This window comes from Grus americana, chromosome Z (genome assembly GCF_028858705.1).
Source record: "Grus americana isolate bGruAme1 chromosome Z, bGruAme1.mat, whole genome shotgun sequence".
In the NCBI taxonomy this organism is placed as follows: Eukaryota; Metazoa; Chordata; class Aves; order Gruiformes; family Gruidae; genus Grus; species Grus americana.
In genome coordinates, this window is record NC_072891.1 from 7,270,906 (window position 1) to 7,296,987 (window position 26,082).

The following is a 26,082-nucleotide window of genomic DNA, read 5'->3' on the forward strand; positions in this document are numbered from 1 at the left end:
ATGGCTCAAGACTTGGCACCAGCTGAAGACCACTCGTGAAAGGCGATTCAGAAAAAGACATCCCATCTTGAAGGGTAAGAGGATTTAATAGCTTGGATATGTTACTTTGTGACAGTTAGTCTTACTGTAAGATACATTTCCAAGCATGTATGGCTTTCATGCACAGAGAAAAATACAAGACAATTATATATAAAGTAAAAAGCTCTTTACAGTAACAATGATCCAGTCTTGACTGGTGGGATCTAACTTTTAATCTGAGGAATTTAGAATTGGAGCTTTCTTCAGATCTAAATCATACTATGTTTAATTTACTAGAATAGATGTAGTCATAGACCCCTCTATGCAGAACAGGTCTTCTCTATTCCAGCTTTCCAGGAGAGCAAGAGGAAAGTTTGTTTTTCCTACAGACTTTTTCTCTATTCCCTTCTAGGGTTGTGCAGACAGATCTGCTCCTGCCTGGGGAAGAATACACAGAATGAGGCTTAGGAGATCTCCACAAGCATACTGGTTATTTTTCCATGACTTTTGTATCCGGGCAAATGTATGTATGTTTGTTTGTTTGTTTGTTTGTTTGTTTGTTTGTTTGTTTGTTTTGAGGGGAGTTGGTTGGTTGGTTGGGTTTTTTGACTGGACTACATTTCTCGGCAGAAGACAACCGTGGCTATACAGATGATTCTTGTAAGAAATTCACTCTGGTAAAGTCATTTATCACAGATATACCTAAAAGAAATTTAGGAATTTTGGTACATTGTGTTTGTATTTAGGTTACAGCATAGCTAGCATTTTCAGAGAGTTACTTTCAGTTCCTTTGTGCAATTATCTTTCTCATCTGTTTCGTTAGTGGCCTGCTTTGTTTGAAGAAATTTAGCAGAACTTCTGGCAATTGGAAATGAAGCAAAAAATAACTGTGTGCTTCTGTGATGGCTAGTAAGGGAAGAAGAAAGTCTCTCACTCCAGTCTGTCTTATAACAATGAATCCCAAGAGCTAGGGACAGAATGGAAAACAGTGCTCATGTTTGATTTTTCCATTAGAGTCTTCAAATACACACTAGAGACTGTAGGCCTGAAACTGCAGTTGTGTATGTAAAAATACTCAAAGAATTAGTAGCATTGATCGCAGAGGGTAATAAAGCTTTCAGTTCAGTATTTCAATGGGTTTTTAGCTCACAGGCCAGCAATTTTCTTTAAATCATGGCAATTAATTTATAACCTAGTTAAAGAAATGGCAAGATCTGCATATCAACACGTTGTTTTGGAATACACTTCACTCTTTCAAGGAAAATAATGCCTTTGTATGGTTCATATTGTAGTTAAGGGAAATTCCTGCAACCTTTACAGAACCTTCCAACTGTAGATGTCAAACTACACTACATAAAATAGAAATGTTTTTTTCATCAATATGTCCACAACTATGAACATAAGCAAAACTATTTAAAGTTTAACATGGAGATATTTTTATTCATTGCATCATAGAATAATTAAGGTTAGATGGGACTTCTGGAGGTCATCTTGTTCGATCCTTATTCAAAGCAGGAACAACTTCAAATTTACGTTAGGTTGCTCAGGGTTTGGTTTTGTTTTCTTCTTTTGATTTCCTTATTTCTTCATTTCACCCTTCTACCTCATTCTTCAAATACTTATCTTTCTTTTCTCCCAGCTCTCATTTATATTTTACATTTTTTTTCTCATCTTTTCCTCTGTACTGTTTTTCCTGCTTCTTGTTCTGTTTCCTCATTTTTCAAATGGTCCTTCATCTCTCTCCTTCCTTTAACAAAATTTCCTTTCTCCTGTCTTTGTTGATTTCCTGTCTCATACTTCTGCCTCTTTTTCCTTCCTTGAAGTTGTCTTTTCTTATGTTTTGCTGTCTTTCACTCCCTTATTCCACGCTATTTCTCTGACAATCTTGTCCCCTAATGATCTCCTCTTCAAATAATTGAAAGGAAATGTAAAGCCACAAGTGTTTTTAATGATTGTAGCTCTCACAGAAGTTGGTAAAGGACAAATGTTTTACCTTAAATCTGCATATCCACTTCAGAGTCCTTCTCCCTTTGCATTTGCTACCATCACAGTCACCATATTCCCTTGCCGTTTCCATGGAAGATGTGAGATGAGTTAAGTATTGATTAGATTATATAGCTATAATCCCTATAAAACAACAAGAGCCATTTGAATCGTGCCTCCAAACTGTTTAGTGGTAAATTTATAAAGTGCTTGAACATACACAAAGAATACGTATAATAGTACATATTTCATCTGCCTGAATAAGCTCCCATCTTCTGATAAGGACTGGTCTTCCAGAACTGAAAATTTTATCTAAATCAACAGTAATTAATAGCCATGGTTAGATGCATCCATTACATCAACACATTTTTTAATCCATTGATACTACCATTTTCCACAATGTACAGCTGCAACCACTTCTTCAGTGTCTTGTTTGAAAAACTAGTTCTTTTGCTTTTAACCTTTGCCTGATAATTTCTCTTGTTGTATTCTGAGAAATAATGAATGATCACTCCCTGTTCGGTTTTTCTGCATTAATTAAGTCATGGAACTCCATGCCACAGGATCATGTCAAATCTGAATGTCTGTATGGTTTCAAGGGGAGACTGGACAAGGTCATTGAGGATAATTACATCTGTAGAACCCATCTCCGGCTCAAAAAACCCTGAGCTGCAATTATTGTAGGCTCAGGAAGTAGTGAGAAAAATATCACATACACTAACCCTGATCTTATTACTGGATATCTATTTTTGGCCAAAGACAGGATATTGTTTTAGATGAGCCTTTGGTATGACACACTGTAGCTGATCTTACGTTCTTATCCATGATTTCATCTCTCCCTTATCACTCTTCAATCGTACTACTCAATTTTTAGCTAAGTTTTTGACAGGGCATCATTTTGACATGTATCTTCTGCATCAGAGAAGGCATCTTCATGAAAAGAGCCTTGAATAAGCTTGAGAGAAGGGGAGAATGTGCTAATTATTGAATGGCAATCCATGGGATCACCTGGCCTAATTGAGATATACAGTTCTTTGTTAAGTGGGTCGGCCACGGGTCAAGAGAACAGGTGGTTGAGCACAATTTTGTAACTGCCTGTTTAATATTTGGCTCTGAAATTTCCCTGAAGTTGTCGGGGAGGAGGGACGGGATCATTATCAAAGATTGTTTGGAGAGGCATAATCTATACTGGTGGGGAAACTGCTAATTACCATCTAATCTTTCCAATTTGGGCAGCAATAAAATTTAAATAAGATTGGCAAGTAGTAGGATGGCTTTCAGAAGCCGCCACCGCCACTGCTCCTGTCCCCATAGCCTGACGTCAGATGCAAAGCTTCAGTCTGGATGTTCTTCTACTGCTTCATAAATTATGACTGTTTAGTTGTGCATAATTACAAGGCACTGGATTGAGTAGGATTAAGACTGAAATTGTCAGTTTTCTAACCACATTAGCAAATCTTGAAATTTGGATCAAAATGCTTAGATGTTTTGTGTTTTTTTTTTTAATTTACAAACAGTTCTATCCATTCCCAAAGTGTTTGTGTTATCATATTATGCTTTATAAATGATATAAGAATTATGAAAAGCCCCTAAGTTGGCCACTGAAAACTCTTGGCAGCATGAATTATATCGGCATGCAATATGGGCAGCATGGATTTACAATTAGCGACTCGTTCAGCATGCAGCCATTTCAGATGTGTGCAATGCTTCGTGACACACACCATTCAAGCACAGCTAAGGTGTTAGGTGCTGTGCATGTGCAAAAGAATGCAGCTAAAAGTTTGTGTAGGATTTACTAAAGAAGTTATGAGCCATGTTTATTTATTCCTTAATTAAATTTATTTTTAAATAAAATAAAATTAGCTCTCACTAGCAATGTCAATGTCATGTTAGATTATGTGACGTGGTAAGAACAGGCTGTTCTATAGGATTGGCAGAAGAGTAGTGTCGCCATATGTATCCGAACCATGTTCAAAATCAAAACAGTAGAAAAATGTACTTTTTCTTCCTAACAACAGTGGAAATCCAAACACAAACTTATTCGATAACTTTGAATTAGAAATCAGTAAGGATTTTTCTTTAATTTAATTTAGAGAAAGATATCAAAACACTTGATACTATGGTGATTCATTATTCCATATTTCGTTCCAGTACAGTTCATGACCCCATCTTTGGTTAAGAAAACATTTCTACACTTCTATGTCTACATTAACACTGCTACTTAGGTGGTAGTAGGTATATAATTAACTATCATAATTCAAACAGAGAAAAAATCTTTCCTTCCTTTCCTTCCTTCCTTCCTTCCTTCCTTCCTTCCTTCCTTCCTTCCTTCCTTCCTTCCCTTCCTTCCTTCCTTCCTTCCTTCCTTCCTTCCTTCCTTCCTTCCTTCCTTCCTTCCTTCCTTCCTTCCTTCCTTCCTTCCTTCCCCCCTCCTTCCCTTTTGTCTTCTAGGGATTTTTATGTAGTTGAGCTTGGAAGCAGACATAAGAAGGTAACAATCCTTGCCCAAACCCTTAAACCAACCTCATGTTTTTAATTTTAGTACCTCGCTTTGTACATAATTTTTCTATGTTAGTCTTGCACCAGTAAGTTACGGTGATGTCCTGGTTCTGGCAAGGCTAGAGTTAATTTCACAAAGAGCCAGGACAGGTGAGCCAAGCTGGCCGGGGGCTATTCCATACCATGTAACATCATGCTCACCATAAAAGGGGGCTAGTCGGGCAGAGCGGAGGCGGCGCGGTTTTCAGCGTGTTTCTGGGACAGGCTGAGTGTGCGGTCGGTCGTTGGCTCGGTAAATTGTTCTCTGTTATCACCCATTGTGAATATCTGTTATCAGTACTGTTGTTGATTGTTTCCCTCTCCCTTGCTGTCCCAGTAAACTGCCCTTATCCCAACCCTCGAGGCTTTGCCGTTCTTTTCCCGTTCTCCTCCCCAGCCTGCCGGGGGAGGGGTGAGTGAGCGGCCGCGTGGCACCCAGCTACCGGCTGGGGCTAAACCACGTCAGTCCTTTTTGGCGCCCAACGTGGGGCTCGAAGGGTTGTGATAACGACAAGTCTGACCCAAGTGTGTTAAAACAAAGTTGTTATAAGCAATTATAATGTTATTGAAACAGTCAGTGGTCATAATGCTGTTCTGTTTGGTCACATGGCTCTGGTTTGTAAACCCGTGTTTACGCTATGTAATCCCTGCAGCGCTGTTTATCATCTCTGGGAGAGGGGTTTATGTTCTCATGTTGTTGTATTGTGTAATAATGACTTATGATAAGATATCATCGACGGTCATGAGTCTGAGCTGGTACTTGTATGTAGCATTTCTGTCAGGCCCGTACCTCGGTCAGTATCTTTCAGAACTGATTAATAATTGCACCCAATCTATGGGAAAGACAGGGGGGGATACCTTCTCTCACTCTTTCACCTCCCCTTTTCCCTTTTGGTTGGTCATGACCATTTTTGAGAATTTTGAATACCCTTGGAACGTTCAGGCCAGTATATTGCTATTGCTAGGTCTCCTGAATGTTTTCCAAGTCCTGTTCAGGGTTAGCAAAAATTGTTTCAAGAATACCACCCAGGGATTTTCCCCAAGGCTGAATGGTCAGGGCTGCCACGGCATGTGGGAGACTATGGGCGGGTATCTAGAGACCTTCTCACCCCCAATGGTTTGGAGCTTCACTCCCAAACAACTGCAAGACCCTGATAAAATGGTAGAATATTTGAAAGGAAAATGCTGTGGGGATTCTAAGGAGACACAACTTACTGCGCTGTGCTGGGCCCTGGCCAAAATCTATCAAACATTGCTTGAGAATAGACAGCACCATCCAGAGGAAGAGAGCGGACCCTCAGGCCCTGCAGCTGCCCAAGCCCCCGCAACAGGCCCTGCAGCTGCCCAAGCCCCCGCAACAGGCCCTGCAGCTGCCCAGACCCCCGCAACAGGCCCTGCAGCTACCCAAGCCCCTGCAACAGGCACTGCAGCTGCCCAAACCCCCGCAACAGGCACTGTAGCCGAGCCAAAAGATCAACCCATACCAGTATCAGTCGCCCCTATACACAAAAAGAAATACACAAGGAAATCGGTTCGCTTAGTGAGAGATGATGATGAACCAGGACCATCACGAGAACAAGAAGAGCCAGAACCAGAAGTGATCACCCGATCCCTGTCCCTGAGTGAGCTGCGAGATATGCGGAAAGATTTCAGCCACCTTCCAGGGGAGCACATTATTACCTGGCTGCTCCACTGCTGAGATAACGGGGCCGGTAGCCTGGAACTGGAGGGCAGGGAGGCCAAGCAGCTGGGATCCTTGTCTAGGGAAGGGGGAATTGACAAGGCAATTGGGAAGAAGGCACAGGCCCTCAGCCTCTGGAGGCGACTCCTGTCAAGTGTGAGGGAAAGGTATCCTTTCAGCGAAGATGTCGTATGTCGGCCAGGCAAGTGGACCACCATGGAGAGAGGTATCCAATATCTGAGGGAATTAGCTGTGCGGGAGATGGTTTATTATGATCTGGACAATGCACAGTTGCCCACAGACCCCGATGAAGTCCAGTGTACCCGACCCATGTGGCGAAAATTTGTACGAAGTGCACCATCATCGTATGCCAACTCACTGGCAGTCATCGACTGGAAGAGTGAAGAGGCACCCACAGTGGATGAAGTGGCTGGCCGACTCAGCAGTATGAAGAGAGCCTTTCTTCCTCCCTCGTCTCGGCTGTGGAGAAACTGTCCCAGGACGTCCGGCAACTCAAAGAGGATATATCTTACTCCCCACCTGTACAGACCCGTATTGCAGCTGTTAGGAGTAAGCGTTTTTCTGCTCCGGAGAGGGGATATGGAGCATACACACCACGAGGTATCCTGTGGTTTTACCTGCGTGACCACGGAGAATACATGAAGAAATAGGATGGGAAGCCTACCTCAATCTTGCGGGCACGAGTACATGAGTTACAAGGCAAGACAGCTGTAAAAAGGGACTCTTCCAGAAAGAATGCTGCTCCAGTTTCCACCAGGCAGCCCCCCAGATCAAGTGGAAGGCCTGATTGCACTTATGATCCTCTTGAAGGGACTTCTAAGTCCTTTCTGCAAGAGATGAGTAGTGAATATGATGAGCAGGATTAGAGGGGCCCTGCCTCCAGCCAGGTGGAGGAAAGGGACAATAGGGTTTATTGGACTGTGTGGATCCGATGGCCTGGCACATCGGACCCACAGGAGTACAAGGCCCTAGTGGACACCGGTGCACAGTGTACCCTAATGCCATCGAGCTATGAAGGGGTGGAACCGATATCTATTTCTGGTGTGACGGGGGGATCCCAACAGTTGACTCAGTTGGAGGCTGAAGTAAGTCTAACTGGGAATGAGTGGCAAAAGCACCCCATTGTGACTGGGCCAGAGGCTCTGTGCATCCTGGGCATAGACTACCTCCGGAAAGGGTATTTCAAAGACCCAAAAGGCTACCGGTGGGCTTTTGGAATAGCTGCCTTGGAAGCGGAGGAAATTGAACCATTGTCTAGTTTGCCCGGTCTCTCGGAGGACCCTTCTGTTGTAGGGTTGCTGAGGGTTGAAGAGCAACAGGTGCCGATTGCTACCACAACTGTGCACCGGCGGCAATACCGCACCAACAGAGACTCCCTGGTTCCCATCCACAAGCTAATTCGTCAACTGGAGGGTCAGAGAGTGATCAGCAGAACCCGCTCACCCTTTAACAGTCCCATATGGCCAGTGCGGAAGTCCAGTGGAGAGTGGAGGCTGACGGTAGACTATCGTGGCCTGAATGAAGTCACACCACCGATGAGTGCTGCTGTGCCAGACATGCTGGAGCTTCAATATGAACTGGAGTCAAAGGCAGCCAAATGGTATGCCACAATTGATATAGCTAATGCATTTTTCTCGATCCCTTTGGCAGCAGAGTGCAGGCCACAGTTTGCCTTCACTTGGAGGGGCGTCCAGTACACCTGGAATCGACTGGCCCAGGGGTGGAAACACAGCCCCACCGTTTGCCATGGACTGATCCAGACTGCACTAGAAAAGGGTGAAGCCCCAGAGCACCTGCAATACATTGATGACATCATTGTATGGGGCAACTCAGCAGAGGAAGTTTCTGAGAAAGGGAAGAAAATAATCCAAATCCTGCTGCAGGCTGGCTTTGCCATAAAACGAAGTAAGGTGAAAGGGCCTGCGCAGGAAATCCAGTTTTTAGGAATAAGGTGGCATGATGGGCGGCGTCAGATCCCAGTGGATATTATCAACAAAATAGCAGCCATGTCTCCACCAACTAACAAAAAGGAGACACAGGCCTTCTTAGGCATTGTGGGTTTCTGGAGAATGCACGTTCCGAATTACAGTCTGAGAGTAAGCCCTCTCTACCACGTAACCCGGAAGAAGAATGATTTCAAATGGGGCCCTGAGCAACGACAAGCTTTTGAACAAATTAAACAAGAAATAGTTCATGCCGTAGCTCTTGGGCCAGTCCAGGCAGGACCAGATGTAAAAAATATGTTGTACACCGCAGCCGGGGAGAATGGCCCTACCTGGAGTCTCTGGCAGAAAGCACCAGGGGAGACTCGAGGTCGACCCCTGGGGTTTTGGAGTCGGGGATACAGAGGATCCGAGGCCCGCTACACTCCAACGGAAAAGGAGATATTGGCAGCCTATGAAGGGGTTCGAGCTGCTTCAGAGGTGATTGGCACTGAAGCACAGCTCCTCTTGGCACCCCGACTGCCAGTGCTGGGCTGGATGTTCAAAGAGAGGGCTCCTTCTACACATCATGCAACCGATGCTACGTGGAGCAAGTGGGTTGCACTGATTACACAGCGGGCTCGAATAGGAAGCCCCAGTCGTCCAGGAATTCTGGAAGTGATCGCAGACTGGCCAGAAGGGAAAGATTTCGGAATGTCGCCAGAGGAGGAGGTGACACATGATGAAGAAGCCCCACCGTATAATAAACTAACAGAAGATGAGAAACCATATGCCCTCTTCACTGATGGGTCCTGCCGCATTGTGGGAAAGCATCGAAGGTGGAAGGCCGCTGCATGGAGTCCTACACGGCGAGTTGCAGAAGCTGCTGAAGGACAAGGTGAATCAAGCCAGTTTGCAGAGGTGAAAGCCATCCAGCTGGCTTTAGATATTGCTGAAAGAGAAAAGTGGCCAACACTGTACCTCTATACTGACTCATGGATGGTGGCCAATGCCCTGTGGGGGTGGTTACAGTACTGGAAGCGGAGCAACTGGCAACGCAGAGGCAAACCCATCTGGGCTGCCCCATTGTGGCAAGATATCGCTGCCCGGCTAGAGAAGCTAGTTGTAAAGGTACGCCATGTAGATGCCCACGTACCCAAGAGTCGGGCCACAGAGGAACATCGGAACAACCAGCAGGTGGATCAGGCTGCCAAGATTGAAGTGGCTCAGGTGGATTTGGACTGGCAGCGTAAGGATGAATTGTTCATAGCTCGGTGGGCCCATGACACCTCAGGCCATCAAGGAAGAGATGCGACATATAGATGGGCCCGTGATCGAGGGGTGGACTTGAGCATGGACGCCATCTCACAGGTCATCCATCAATGTGAAACATGCACCGCCATCAAGCAAGCCAAGCGGGTAAAACCTCTGTGGTATGGAGGATGATGGTTGAAATATAAATATGGGGAAGCATGGCAAATCGACTACATCACACTCCCACAAAGCCGCCAAGGCAAGCGTTATGTTCTTACAATGGTGGAAGTAACCACTGGATGGCTGGAAACATATCCTGTGCTCCATGCCACTGCCCGGAACACTATTCTGGGTCTTGAAAAGCAAGTCCTGTGGCGACATGGCACCCCAGAGAGAATTGAGTGAGACAACGGGACTCATTTTCGGAACAACCTCATAGACACCTGGGCCAAAGAGCATGGCATTGAGTGGGTGTATCACATCCATGCACCAGCCTCTGGGAAAATTGAAAGGTACAATGGACTGCTAAAAACTACCCTGAGAGCAATGGGTGGTGGGACCCTCAAACACTGGGACACCCATTTAGCAAAGGCCACCTGGTTAGTTAACACTAGGGGATCTGCCAATCGAGCTGACCCTGCCCAATCAAAATTACCACGCCCAGTAGAAGGAGATAAAGTTCCTGTAGTACGCATGAAAAATATGTTGGGTAAAACGTTTTGGGTTATCCCTGCTTCAGGCAAAGGCAAGCCCATCTGTGGGATTGCTTTTGCTCAGGGACCAGGGTGCACTTGGTGGGTGATGAGAAAGGATGGGGAAATCTGGTGTGTACCCCAAGGGGATTTGATTTTGGGTGAAAGTAGCCAATAAAATTAAATTGCATGATGTTAATAGCTATATACTGTATCAATGGTATGACCATAAGAATCACCCAAAACTAATGAAGGATGGACTTTGGAACTAGAACTGACTTCAACTGGTGCCCAGGAACTTCATCGAAAAATCACATCTTTGATGTCCAGACTGCGAGCACGGACCATACCAGATACACCAGCCATGAAAAAACTGTGGATGGAGCGTGCAACAATCCAGCAGCACGCACCATTGTTCCTGCTCTGAGAGACTGTAATGGCAGATGGAACCCAAAGCCATGGACTAAATGAACTCGATGGACACTTTAGAGCGATGGCCCATAGAGTAAGAGAATGGTGTCTGTGAAATAATCTGGGCATGACATAGATGGTATGGAATAAGGGGTGGATAATGTCCTGGTTCTGGCAAGGACAGAGTTAATTTCACAAGGAGCCAGGACAGGTGACCTAGGCTGGCTGGGGGGCTATTCCATACCATGTGACGTCATGCTCACCATAAAAGGGGGCTAGTCGGGCAGAGCGGGGGCGGCGCGGGTTTTCGCGGCGCGGGTTTTCGGCGTGGTTCTGGGACGGGCTGAGTGTGGGGTCGGTCGTTGGCTCGGTAAATTGTTCTCTGTTATCACCCATTGTGAATATCTGTTATCAGTACTGTTGTTGATTGTTTCCCTCTCCCTTGCTGTCCCAGTAAACTGCCCTTACCCCAACCCTCGGCTTTGCCCTTGTTTTCCCGTTCTCTTCCCCATCCCACCGGGGGAGGGGTGAGTGAGCGGCCGCGTGGCACCCAGCTGCCCGCTGTGCCTAAACCACGACAGGTGATATATTTATTCAAGTTTTGTTTGTGTGATCATAGTGAGTTCCCAGGATAATTGTATCAACAGTCTTATTATTAGAGTCTTGACAAACTCATATTTTCTTACAGGGATCCCAAAATATTCACATCCTCAAATAAATGCTCCTGATGAGTGACTCCATTTTTGTTTCCACCAACAAGCTTCAGTGTCGTTCCTAATCTGGTTTAACAGAATGATTTTGTAAAAAATTCGTCATTCGATGGTAACAGCAGAAAAAGAGCTGATACAGTTGGTATTCCATTACAGAGGCATCCTTCTATGAGTCAGCAAGTGAAAGAGCCAGGGCATTCATTAATGGAGTTGTCATGTTAAAGGATGATTATCTGCCAAATTTCTGGCAAGGCCAAGGAGGTCTTTTAAAAGAAAGTTGCAGGACAGCTACCCATTCATTTTCTCTGTGGTTTTAGTGTACTACGTGATTGGGTTCATCATTTTCAGTTTTGTCTTTTGAAAAATTAAGTACAATTGCTGCTCCCCTGCATTGGAAGAAGGAAAAAAATAAAATATGTAGGGGAAAAAAAAAACAACCTACAGTATCATGGACAATAACATGACTTCCCTGCTCCTATCTGGAGTTTAACATCTAATGGAGATTAAGCCTTCATGGGAAATAATGAATGCAAAATCAGTCGTATACTATTGTCCTGGTTCTGGCAAGGCTAGAGTTAATTTCACAAAGAGCCAGGACAGGTGAGCCAAGCTGGCCGGGGGCTATTCCATACCATGTGACGTCATGCTCACCATAAAAGGGGGCTAGTCGGGCAGGGGCGGGTTCGGTGTGGCTCCGGGACAGGCTGAGCCTCCGGTCTGTCGGTCCTGGGATCAGTAAATTGTTCTTTGTTATCACCCATTGTGAATATCTGTTATCAGTACTGTTGTTGATTGTTTCCCTCTCCCTTGCTGTCCCAGTAAACTGCCCTTATCCCAACCCTCGAGGCTTTGCCGTGGGAGGGGTGAGTGAGTAGTGTGTGGCACCCAGCTACCGGCTGGGGCTAAACCACGTCAGTCTTTTTTGGCGCCCAACGTGGGGCTCGAAGGGTTGTGATAACGACAAGTTTGACCCAAGTGTGTTAAAACAAAGTTGTTATAAGCAATTATAATGTTATTGAAACAGTCAGTGGTCCTAATGCTGTTCTGTTTGGTCACATGGCTCTGGTTTGTAAACCCGTGTTTACTCTATGTAATCCCTGCAGCGCTGTTTATCATCTCTGGGAGAGGGGTGTATGTTCTCATGTTGTTGTATTGTGTGATAATGACTTATGATATCATCGACAGTCATGAGTCTGAGCTGGTACTTGTATGTAGCATTTCTGTCAGGCCCGTACCTCGGTCAGTATCTTTCAGAACTGATTAATAATTACACCCAATCTATGGGAAAGACAGGGGGGGATACCTTCTCTCACTCTTTCACCTCCCCTTTTCCCTTTTGGTTGGTTACAACAATTTTTGAGAATTTTGAATACCCTTGGAATGTTCATGCCAGTATATTCCTACTGCTATGTGTCCTGCATGCTTTCCAACTCCTGTTCAGGGTTAGCAAAAATTGTTTCAAGAATACCACCCAAGGATCTTCCCCAAGGCTGAATGGTCAGGGCTGGCATGGCATGTGGGAGACTATGGGCGGGTATCTAGAGACCTTCTCACCCCCAATGGTTTGGAGCTTCACTCCCGAACAATTGCAAGACCCTGATAAAAAGGTAGAATATTTGAAAGGAAAATGCTGTGGGGATTCTAAGGAGACCCAACTTACTGCACTGTGCTGGGCCCTGGCCACAATCTATCAAACACTGCTTGAGAGTAGACAGCACCACCCAGAGGGAGAGAGCAGACCCACAGGCCCCGCAGCTGCCCAGGCCCCCGCAGCAGGCCCTGCAGCTGCCCAAACCCCCCGCAGCAGGCCCCGCAGCTACCCAAACCCCTGCAACAGGCACTGTAGCTGAGCCAAAAGATCAACCCATACCAGTATCAGTCGCCCCTATACACAGAAAGAAATACACAAGGAAATCGGTTCGCTTAGTGAAAGATGATGATGAATCGGGACCATCACGAGAACAAGAAGAGTCAGAACCAGAAGTGATCACCCGATCCCTGTCCCTGAGTGAGCTGCGAGATATGCGGAAAGATTTCAGCCGCCTTCCAGGGGAGCACATTATTACCTGGCTGCTCCGCTGCTGGGATAACGGGGCCAGTAGCCTGGAACTGGAGGGCAGGGAGGCCAAGCAGCTGGGATCCTTGTCTAGGGAAGGGGGCATTGACAAGGCAATTGGGAAGAAGGCACAGGCCCTCAGCCTCTGGAGGCGACTCCTGTCAAGTGTGAGGGAAAGGTATCCTTTCAGCGAAGATGTCGTATGTCGGCCAGGCAAGTGGACCACTATGGAGAGAGGTATCCAATATCTGAGGGAATTAGCTGTGCGGGAGATGGTTTATTATGATCCGGACAATGCACAGTTGCCCACAGACCCCGATGAAGTCCAGTGTACCCGACCCATGTGGCGAAAATTTGTACGAAGTGCACCATCATCGTACGCCAACTCACTGGCAGTCATCGACTGGAAAAGTGAAGAGGCACCCACAGTGGATGAAGTGGCTGGCCGACTCCGGCAATATGAAGAAAGCCTTTCTTCCTCCCTCGTCTCGGCTGTGGAGAAACTGTCCCAGGACGTCCGGCAACTCAAAGAGGATATATCTTACTCCCCACCTGTACAGACCCGTATTGCAGCTGTTAGGAGTAAGCGTTTTTCTGCTCCGGAGAGGGGATATGGAGCATACACACCACGAGATATCCTGTGGTTTTATCTGCGTGACCACGGAGAATACATGAGGAAATGGGATGGGAAGCCTACCTCAACCCTGCGGGCACGAGTACATGAGTTACAAGGCAAGACAGCTGTAAAAAGGGACTCTTCCAGAAAGAATGCCACTCCAGTTTCCACCCGGCAGCCCCCCAGATCAAGTGGAAGGCCTGATTGCACTTATGATCCTCTTGAAGGGACTTCTAAGTCCTTTCTGCAAGAGGTGAATAGTGACTATGATGAGCAGGATTAGAGGGGCCCTGCCTCCAGCCAGGTGGAGGAAAGGGACAGTAGAGTGTATTGGACTGTGTGGATCCGATGGCCTGGCACATGGGACCCACAAGAGTACAAAGCCCTAGTGGACACCGGTGCACAGTACACCCTAATGCCATCGAGCTATGAAGGGGTGGAACCGATATCTATTTCTGGTGTGACGGGGGGATCCCAACAGTTGACTCTGTTGGAAGCTGAAGTAAGTCTAACTGGGAATGAGTGGCAAAAGCACCCCATTGTGACTGGGCCAGAGGCTCCGTGCATCCTGGGCATAGATTACCTCCGGAAAGGGTATTTCAAAGACCCAAAAGGCTACCGGTGGGCTTTTGGAATAGCTGCTTTGGAAGCGGAGGAAATTGCACCATTGTCTAGTTTGCCCGGTCTCTCGGAGGACCCTTCTGTTGTAGGGTTGCTGAGGGTTGAAGAGCAACAGGTGCCGATTGCTACCACAACTGTGCACCGGCGGCAATACCGCACCAACAGAGACTCCCTGGTTCCCATCCACAAGCTAATTCGTCAACTGGAGGGTCAGAGAGTGATCAGCAGAACCCGCTCACCCTTTAACAGTCCCATATGGCCAGTGCGGAAGTCCAGTGGAGAGTGGAGGCTGACGGTAGACTATCGTGGCCTGAATGAAGTCACACCACCGATGAGTGCTGCTGTGCCAGACATGCTGGAGCTTCAATATGAACTGGAGTCAAAGGCAGCCAAATGGTATGCCACAATTGATATAGCTAATGCATTTTTCTCGATCCCTTTGGCAGCAGAGTGCAGGCCACAGTTTGCCTTCACTTGGAGGGGCGTCCAGTACACCTGGAATCGACTGGCCCAGGGGTGGAAACACAGCCCCACCATTTGCCATGGACTGATCCAGACTGCACTAGAAAAGGGTGAAGCCCCAGAGCACCTGCAATACATTGATGACATCATTGTATGGGGCAACTCAGCAGAGGAAGTTTCTGAGAAAGGGAAGAAAATAATCCAAATCCTGCTGCAGGCTGGCTTTGCCATAAAACGAAGTAAGGTGAAAGGGCCTGCGCAGGAAATCCAGTTTTTAGGAATAAGGTGGCATGATGGGCGGCGTCAGATCCCAGTGGATATTATCAACAAAATAGCAGCCATGTCTCCACCAACTAACAAAAAGGAGACACAGGCCTTCTTAGGCATTGTGGGTTTCTGGAGAATGCACGTTCCGAATTACAGTCTGAGAGTAAGCCCTCTCTACCACGTAACCCGGAAGAAGAAGATTTCAAATGGGGCCCTGAGCAACGACAAGCTTTTGAACAAATTAAACAAGAAATAGTTCATGCCGTAGCTCTTGGGCCAGTCCAGGCAGGACCAGATGTAAAAAATATGTTGTACACCGCAGCCGGGGAGAATGGCCCTACCTGGAGTCTCTGGCAGAAAGCACCAGGGGAGACTCGAGGTCGACCCCTGGGGTTTTGGAGTCGGGGATACAGAGGATCCGAGGCCTGCTACACTCCAACGGAAAAGGAGATATTGGCAGCCTATGAAGGGGTTCGAGCTGCTTCAGAGGTGATTGGCACTGAAGCACAGCTCCTCTTGGCACCCCGACTGCCAGTGCTGGGCTGGATGTTCAAAGAGAGGGCTCCTTCTACACATCATGCAACCGATGCTACGTGGAGCAAGTGGGTTGCACTGATTACACAGCGGGCTCGAATAGGAAGCCCCAGTCGTCCAGGAATTCTGGCAGTGATCACAGACTGGCCAGAAGGGAAAGATTTCGGAATGTCGCCAGAGGAGGAGGTGACACATGATGAAGAAGCCCCACCGTATAATAAACTAACAGAAGATGAGAAACCATATGCCCTCTTCACTGATGGGTCCTGCCGCATTGTGGGAAAGCATCGAAGGTGGAAGGCCGCTGCATGGAGTCCTACACGGCGAGTTGCAGAAGCTGCTGAAGGACAAGGTGAATCAAGCCAGTTTGCAGAGGTGAAAGCCATCCAGCTGGCTTTAGATATTGCTGAAAGAGAAAAGTGGCCAACACTGTACCTCTATACTGACTCATGGATGGTGGCCAATGCCCTGTGGGGGTGGTTACAGTACTGGAAGCGGAGCAACTGGCAACGCAGAGGCAAACCCATCTGGGCTGCCCCATTGTGGCAAGATATCGCTGCCCGGCTAGAGAAGCTAGTTGTAAAGGTACGCCATGTAGATGCCCACGTACCCAAGAGTCGGGCCACAGAGGAACATCGGAACAACCAGCAGGTGGATCAGGCTGCCAAGATTGAAGTGGCTCAGGTGGATTTGGACTGGCAGCGTAAGGATGAATTATTTATAGCTCGGTGGGCCCATGACACCTCAGGCCATCAAGGAAGAGATGCGACATATAGATGGGCCCGTGATCGAGGGGTGGACTTGAGCATGGACGCCATCTCACAGGTCATCCATCAATGTGAAACATGCACCGCCATCAAGCAAGCCAAGCGGGTAAAGCCTCTGTGGTACGGAGGCCGATGGTTGAAATATAAATATGGGGAAGCATGGCAAATCGACTACATCACGCTCCCACAAAGCCGCCAAGGCAAGCGTTATGTTCTTACAATGGTGGAAGCAACCACTGGATGGCTAGAAACATATCCTGTGCCCCATGCCACTGCCCGGAACACCATCCTGGGTCTTGAAAAGCAAGTCCTGTGGCGACATGGCACCCCAGAGAGAATTGAGTGAGACAACGGGACTCATTTTCGGAACAACCTCATAGACACCTGGGCCAAAGAGCATGGTATTGAGTGGGTGTATCACATCCATGCACCAGCCTCTGGGAAAATTGAAAGGTACAATGGACTGCTAAAAACTACCCTGAGAGCAATGGGTGGTGGGACTCTCAAACACTGGGACACCCATTTAGCAAAGGCCACCTGGTTAGTTAACACTAGGGGATCTGCCAATCGAGCTGACCCTGCCCAATCAAAACTTCCACGCCCAGTAGAAGGGGATAAAGTTCCTGTAGTGTGCATGAAAAATATGTTGGGTAAAACAGTTTGGGTTATCTCCGCTTCAGGCAAAGGCAAGCCCATCTCCGGGATTGCTTTTGCTCAGGGACCAGGGTGCACTTGGTGGGTGATGAGAAAGGATGGGGAAGTCCGGTGTGTACCCCAAGGGGATTTGACTTTAGGTGAAAATAGCCAATAAATCAAATTGTATGATATTAATAGCTATATACTGTATCAATGGTATGACCATAAGAATCACCCAAAACTAATGAAGGATGGACTTTGAAACTGAACAAAGTGCCATGATGATGGAAGTAGAACTGACTTCAACTGGTGCCCAGGAACTTCATTAAAAATCACATCTTTGACATCCAGACTGTGATCATGGACCACACCAGATACACCGGCCGTGAAAACTCCGGATGTAGCGTGCAACAATCCAGTAGCACGCACCATTGCTCCTGCTCTGAGAGACTGTAATGGCAGATGGAACCCAAAAGCCATGGACTAAATGAACTTGACAGGCGATAGCCTGTAGAATTAAGGGAATGAGATCTGTGAAATAATCTGGGCATGACATAGATGGTATGGAATAAGGGGTGGATAATGTCCTGGTTCTGGCAAGGCTAGAGTTAATTTCACAAAGAGCCAGGACAGGTGAACCAAGCTGGCCGGGGGCTATTCCATACGATGTGACGTCATGCTCACCATAAAAGGGGGCTAGTCGGGCAGAGCGGGGGCGGCGCGGGTTTTCGCGGCGCGGGTTTTCGGCGTGGTTCTGGGACGGGCTGAGTGTGGGGTCGGTCGTTGGCTCGGTAAATTGTTCTCTGTTATCACCCATTGTGAATATCTGTTATCAGCACTGTTGTTGATTGTTTCCCTCTCCCTTGCTGTCCCAGTAAACTGCCCTTATCCCAACCCTCGAGGCTTTGCCGTGGGAGGGGTGAGTGAGTAGTGTGTGGCACCCAGCTACCGGCTGGGGCTAAACCACGTCAACTATAAAAGATTCCAGCTTTTTAATGGAAATTATTTTACAAATCTATGAGATGGGATTTTAAAACACAACAAATTTTTTTCAGTTACTTTTATTTCTCAGTGTCTGTGAAGAACATATAGTTCAAAACGAGCTTCCTTAAAATATTCTGAAAGACGATATCCAAAATCTGAACTCCTACATGGATGGAATGTGATCACTACACATTTTCAAAAATGTTGGATATATGATCATGCCATTTGTACTATGATAGTATAATGCCAACAGCTTTACATGCCATGGCTTTGTTCTCTGAAAATAAAAAATATTTATTATTATTATTACTATTATTATTAATGATAATACATTATTAATGATATATTAACATTTGCTGTTCTTTATAGATATATACACAATAAATAACAAAAGGCCAAGAGGAAGAACAAAGCTGAACTAACACAGAACTCTCTTAAACATCTCTTACTAAATATAATATAATGAAAACAAATGGCCATTTTGATTAAATAGATATCATTAATGCAGCATGTTATGATCTGAACTCAGAGTTTAATTATCTAATTAAGAGCAAAGGAAAATCATTAAGGTCTACGGAATCAAATAATTCATTTTAGGGGAGAAACAGAGGAAAAAAGCAGTCCTCTTAATTGCAAACTGTCATCGGCCTGTAGCACCTAGGAGTAAATCTTGCTGCAATATGTCATGCCTAGCTATATTGTACAGCAGGTGGTGGATGAATCATACAAGCTTCATGAAGAATTGCCGAGGAAAGGTGTGCCATTAATGGGTAGAGCTCCAGACTGGGAGTAAGGTCTCCTGAGTCCTATAAACAGTTCTCTGTCTGACATTTGGCAAATCACTCAGCATCAGTTTGCTTAACTGTAGAAGAATAATATGGCATTCAAGCCCTTGAAGACCTTACATAGGTTTGTTGGTCTTCTACTGACAGAAGTTGCCAGATGAGGACAAGGAACTTCCCTAAAGTCATCTCAGACTGGATGAAAGCAAAGAACAGTACCCATACACTGTCATTGCCCAGGTACTAGCATAATGTAGTCTGGGAATACATCGCAAGGACGTATAACATGCCAAGGAGTTGCAGAGTTTGCATTCAATTCAGGCATGTTTTATTGTGAGGAATACTGACTCTTTAAAATCTTTCCTCTCAAGTATGCCTAGATAGTATGCAGGTCCCCTATTAACTATGGAGCCATAGACACTCTATTCTTTCTGTGGGAATAGATGTACTGAGGAAGGTGAAATGATCATATGTTAAGGTAAGATTGGATTAATTGATCCCCTGAGAATAGCTGCTGAGTTGGGGTTTTTATTATTTTTGCAAGAAGCAGACAATGATGTCACTGCAGATTTCCTCCCATAAGTTCATTGATTAGGAAGGATGCCCAAACCTTCATGGTGGCCCCAATGAGAAGGGTAGGGACATTAAATCAATGTGATTCTTTTTTGCTTTTCAGGGTCCTGAAAAACAGAAATATTTCTTTTATTGATAGTTTATTCTGAGGGTGCAAATAAAAAGAAGCCAATTATAAAGTTCAGTAATGTAGAGAGCCTCTGCAGCACAAGAGATAGGTCCAGATTTCAAACTGTGAGAGATCTTGTTTCCAGTTATGGATGTGACCTGCTTTTCTAAATCCTGAGATGCATGTATCGACTACCATCTCCCATTATTCTGCACACAAAGTTGGAATTCTGATGATGAACTGCAAGACATAAAGAGGAAACACGCAGTACAGGGAAATCTGACCACATCTACAAAATTTAGAGCTGAAACCACGGGTTTTGTCATCATTCTCTGTCTTCTACTTGCTCCTCAATCTATAATTTAGATATTACTAGTAGTAGTTATCAAGTCAACTGCTATAAAGGAATTAAGGGTAAACACATATGTTATGCAGAGATGTCAAATGATGAGTAAGAGAAAAGAAAAACTTAAAACTTGATTCAGAAGATGACAGGTCTAATGAGTGAAGATAAGAGACTGGAGAATAACTTTTTTTAAATAATAGCTCAACAGGACACCACTGAAGTGAAAACAGCTGCTGGGACTATTACACAGAAAACAGCTTGAAACAGCTACAGCTGCATATATTTGTTACTAGGAAAGGATTTCTAATGTATGGAAAAGTCCATCCAGAGAACAGTTGGGCACAGATGTAGCCAAGGCAAAGCTGGATCTGCAGAGGGAATTGGAGAGTCTGGTTGGTTTCAGACACTGAGATTTAAATAGCAGAAGTTTGTATGAATGGTCCATTATCTGGACTGAATAATGAGCCATGGCTTTGGGGGCAGGGAATTTGCTGCCTGAGTATCTGAAACCAGGTGTTGCTGGTTTTTTCTGTGGCTAGTACCATCTGTTCTGTGCCCAACAGAACACTTCAGCCCAAATCATTTATTTTATGGCTGCGGATGCAAAGGTGAGTGATGCCCTATGGAAGGCAATTGTAACATGGCATGGGGGGAGTACAGAGCATGACTGTGGATGAATATTCAGACAGATCTGGAGTGGGGAGACCTATTATAAAAGCATCAGACTATACAGCCTACTTTTTCTCTATATGAAATCTCTGCAGGTGACTGGACCCTGCACTCCCAACCTGCTACTAAGTTCTGTTTGTTGACTAGTGAGCTGGCAAATACAAACTGGGAAAGTTTGTGCCAGGTCTTTGCAGATGTTTGTGAGCTGCTGCTGCTTCATCTTCACACCTGCCTGTGACAGTGGTTTGGAGCACGGCTTCATGAGAAAGGTAGAATGTACAGCACAGGGAGATTTTTTTTTTTTTTTTATCCACTCTTTAGCATTCTTATTTCCATCATTCTCTATGACCAGAAATATGGAACAAGAGGTATCTTCTGTGCAATGACTGCCTTTGTGAATATCTGATTCATATCCATCCACAATTTCCCTGAATTTCTTGGGAGTTTCTTCATTTTTTTCACTAGGCCACAGAAGCACTCATTGCAGTTTATGCACTGCAGTTTACAGCTGTACCCAGCAGGAATGTTGTACAGCTGGTCCAGCATATAACTTCCTAACTTCCTACTGCTGACAACCTCCTTTCCTCATCCTCAATCGGGTTAGCTCCTCCAACTTCTCTTCGAGCAATACCAGCTAAAACACTAGAACAAAAGGAGTTGTTTTATATAACTAACAAACTAGAATTATATCCAAACTACTATTTTTGACATTTTAAAATTTTCCCAAAGTAAGAAACCCTTCATTAAAAAAAAACAAAAAAAAAAAAACAAAAAAAAAACCACAACCAGACAAGCAAACCTTCTTATTTCAGGTACTTTTACAAATGAGTATTCTGAAATTAAATACATTCTTAGGATTTTTACAACTGTCAGAATGGATATTGGAGGCAAATTTACTACATTTAATTTATGGATGGTGTGGAAGTGGCTGGCAGTGTGGAAGTGGATGGCCAGATGAGGAACTGGGAGGCTGAAGACATGAAGGTAGAAGTACCTTGAAGGTTTTTTTTATTTTGTTTTAGTGTGGTTTTTTACTGGTTTTTTTTTTTTTAACTGAGGTTTTGTGGTTTGTTTTTTTCACTAGACACAGAGTTATCATGTTCTCAGGCTCCCAGATTTGCAATAGGGACCTTGAAGTTGTAGGTTTTCAGAGATCCCAGCAGCAGAAATTTAAACTGACATAAATAAGACCATAGCTCTCATTGCTTCTAGCAACTCTGTTTTTCAGTTAAGAGTTTGCAAGTCTGGAAAACCTTCCAGGATCCCACACTTCTTCAAACATTTCTGGAAGTTTAGGCTGAAAATTTTGTTGAGCTATTGTCTTCTAGGGCTTGACGACTTTCAAAGTCCTGATTGCATAGAACAACATTAGGAATTTCAAGAACTAAATTCTTGAGACTTTCTTACTACTGATCACATAACATAGTTAGGAACAAGCTTTTGTGGCATCAAGACACAGGAATTGGAAGCATCAAGCATTCAGAGTTTCAGACACACTTAGGGTAAAAAATCCAGAAAAACATGAACCACTTGCCTCTAAGGAAGAAGTCATTGACCCCGAGGCCTCAAATTCTTCAGTAGCCACCAATGTATCATGAATCAGCTAAAGTCCACAGTATCTATTTAATGTCGAGCATTAACTCTCATTGTAATTCTTCATTTCCCAGAAGATTTAGTCTTGAAGTCATACTTAATAACGTTAGTACTTTCCAATTTGGACCACTGTTGGATTCAAAGCAAATAAATACCAACTGCCCCTTAAATGAAGAAACAGAATTCCTGTAATTGTACAGTGTATTTGGGTTTAAGAGTCTGTCTGAAGACTCTCAGTAGTAATCTGTAGATTTTTCCTATTCCAGGCAAGTCTTAGGAATTTTTAAATGAATGTTTTATTAATCAGGATGAAACAGAGCATACTTAAGTGCAATTTATTTCTTTCCTTTACACACTTCTCCATGCACACGTAAACAATCATTAGTTACAGTCAAATTCCCATACCTTGAATTCTATTTACATAAATTTTACATCGAATCACAGAATGGTTTAGGTTGGAAGGGACCTCAAAGCCCATCTAGTTCCAATCCCCCTGCCATGGGCAGGGACACCCTCCACTAGACCACGTTGCCCAAAGCCCCATCCAGCCTGGCCTTCAACACTTCCACAGATCCAGGGGCATCCACAGCTTCTCTGGGCAACCTGTGCCAGGGCCTCACCACCCTCACAGGGAAGAATTTCTTCCTAACATCTAATCTAAATCTACCCTCTTTTAGTTTAAACCCATTACCCCTTGTCCTATCACTACACTCCCTGATAAACAGTCCCTCTCCATCTTTCCACCTCTTGTTTAATTTTCTTTTTGAGGTATTTACATCATTACTGTTGTTGTTGACATTATTCTGCTTCGTATCTGCTTAAAATTGATAGAAACTTTCCCTTCACTAGATTTTAAAGTTGGATCACAAAAAAAAATTTCAATGACAAGGTATTGGGTCTTGAAACTACTTACAAGTCTGCTAACTGCAGAGACAAAAAGAGGAAACCATTTTTGGATAAAGAAACATAGTTAAATATTACAATAACTGATGGTTTTCCATGCTCTTGGGAGGAGATCAAGAAACAGTCAGCTGATTCTGCAACCAGAGAAATTAGCCTGTATAACAGAGAAGGCAGTGGAAATCTATTTGAAGTGTTTTTGGTTTTTTGTTTGGTTTTTTTTGTTTGTTTTGTAAGGATAAAAAAGAAAGAAACTACTGACTTATGAAGGTTGTGGAATACCCATTCTTGAAGATTTTTTAAGAACAGTTTTGATAAACATCCCTTAAAAGTTTTCTGGCCATATGATTTGACGTTAAACCTCAAAGAGCAACTAGGTAAGCTCTGGAGGCCAATTCCCATGCTGAATCTCTATGGTTCTATGTAAATAAGACATGAAGATGACACCCTGACTTTGGCTATCTATGGTCCTGTCAACTGCCGGTTTACTGAAGCCCTTGTACCAACACAACATTGCGCTCTGGGATCTATTGCATTTTGAAAATTGTGTTTATTCTGTTAAGCTGTACAGCATGAAAGAAAAGAAAATAAGAAAATAAACTCAGCAAACTTTCAACAGAGCCTGCTTACACACAAAGCAGAAATCATCATGCAGAGTTATTAAGAAATATAGAAAACACATCATCTTCTGGAAAACACTATGCCTTGAATTCTTGAATCACTCTACATTTTAATGTGCAAATTTGTTCCTTGGCTTTTTGTTGAAAGGATCAAACCATTTGGCATTTTGTCTAAGACATAAATGCATTAGGAAGATGCAATATAATTTATTAAAATGTATAAAGGGAACAAAGAATAGGATTAATTTTCTTCTTCTTTTTTAATTCCACAGGCACCACTAGGGCATTTAATATGGGTTAAACCAGATTCAAAGAGCTTTTCATTAGACATTTAACATAAATGACTAAGAGCTTAATCAGCACATACCATTTAAATGCACTGAATGGAGGAATTGGACTGTACATTGCATTATAATTTATAGAGTTTTGTTTTTGATTACATAAGGGAAATACATTTTTTACGCCTTAAAAGCATTCTTTTGTGATGTCAAAAAAAAAAAAAGTATAGTATTATTGTTCAGAAAATGGTGTTTCAATTTGGTAGCGAAGCCTAAAGTCACCCAAGTGGAAAAGATAACTAGTGAATTCCTCAAGTCCTGTAGTTTGTGGGTTTCCTCTTCAAAACGTCCTTTTCTTCCGGGCCTGATAATGAACATCGCCTCTGTTTTCTACCCTATGTTGCTTGTATATTCCTTTTAATGGCTTTAAAAAAATTGACTTGTGAATACTTCTGGAATGCAGTTTAAACAGAATTAGAGAGAGCATCACTGTGCTGGGCTTGCAGCACGGAAGCAGAACAATGCTGAAAATGTGTTTTCCTTTCTTTTTTCAATCATTTAGTGATAGTATAAAAGTAATTCAGTCCCCACTTAAACAATACCTGGGGTAACTCTGTGTGTATCATCTGTTCCATCAGAGATGATTATAGGAAATTAAAGTGCTGCAGAGGCAAAAGTGGCTCCCATTTTAAGGAACTTTATCAAAATGTTAAGGAAGGATAATATTCTAAAGAGCTTACTTTTTAGTTTCTGTTTGCCTTCAGCAATACTGTCTATTACAATTGCTCTTCAAATTGCAGTTAGTTTCCTTTCTAACAAAAGGCATTGTTTTTTCCTCTCTCTTCTCTTATATCTTTGCAGGAGACAATAAAGTATCTCTTCTTATCCAGAAACACTGAAAGCTCTTATCAGCAGAAAGGTAAGAAAAAGGAAATATCTCAGCAATGGAGATTTTTTTTTTGTACTGTGGTTGTGGGTTTTTTGGTTCTTTTTTTTTCTGGGTTGTTTTTTTTTTTGGTAGGTCAGCAAAAGAAAAAAGAAGTCCTATTTTCTGAGATGCTATCCCTTATTGTTAGAAGGAGAGTTTGAAATCAAGATAAAGCTTTTATTCTCTGAAAACACAGTCACTCTAAAATGCATATCTCAGTCTCACTCTTTCTTTCTCTCTTTCTCTCTTTCTCTCTTTCTCTTTCTCTCTTTCTTTCTTTCTTTCTTTCTTTCTTTCTTTCTCTCTTTCTCTCTTTCTCTCTTTCTCTCTTTCTCTCTTTCTCTGTCTCTTCATCTTCATGTTCTTTTCTTTCCTAATAAAATAATTTTAATGTAAATTTTATTATTGTGGATTTTCTCCATCCTGACAGATCCTATCTACAGTACTGGGAAAACAGGAGCAAAACCAAACACTGAGAAATGAAAAATGTATTTAAGCATATAAAGACACTCACAAACATACATATATATAACTTTATATCTGCATATTTACATATATTGTTTAAATATATACACATAAATATATGTGTAAGTATATATGCAGGTATATATATTTTTATATGGTTCTTTATATGTATATATATAAGGATATAAAGGAGCTCTTAGAAGCTGGAATTCAGCTCTCATTACAAAAGCTAGTTGTGTAATGCTTTCAGTGACATCCATTTACTTATATTTAAGACAGTAATATATTAAATAACATGATTGACATCTGCCTGTGTGTCTCCTCCTTTCTCATCTTCTCTCCACTCAGAGTTGTACATGCCCAGAATATTGCTTCATTTTGGTAGTCTTTTATTTTCATCTTATGAAATATTTACCAAAATTGAGATATACATGAGAGATGATGGGGCAAAATCAGTTAGATTGACTTGAGCACCAAACATGGTAAAATCTCTGCAGGTTCTTAAATGCTACCAGAATTTGCTCTGTTCTCTCAAACTGTTCACTAAGAAATCTTTGTCCATTACACAGATGCCACAGGCGATAAAGTGTGCAGTTTCGCATCCTGCTTAGTCCTATCCAAGTGTGGGATGCTGCTGAGAAGGACA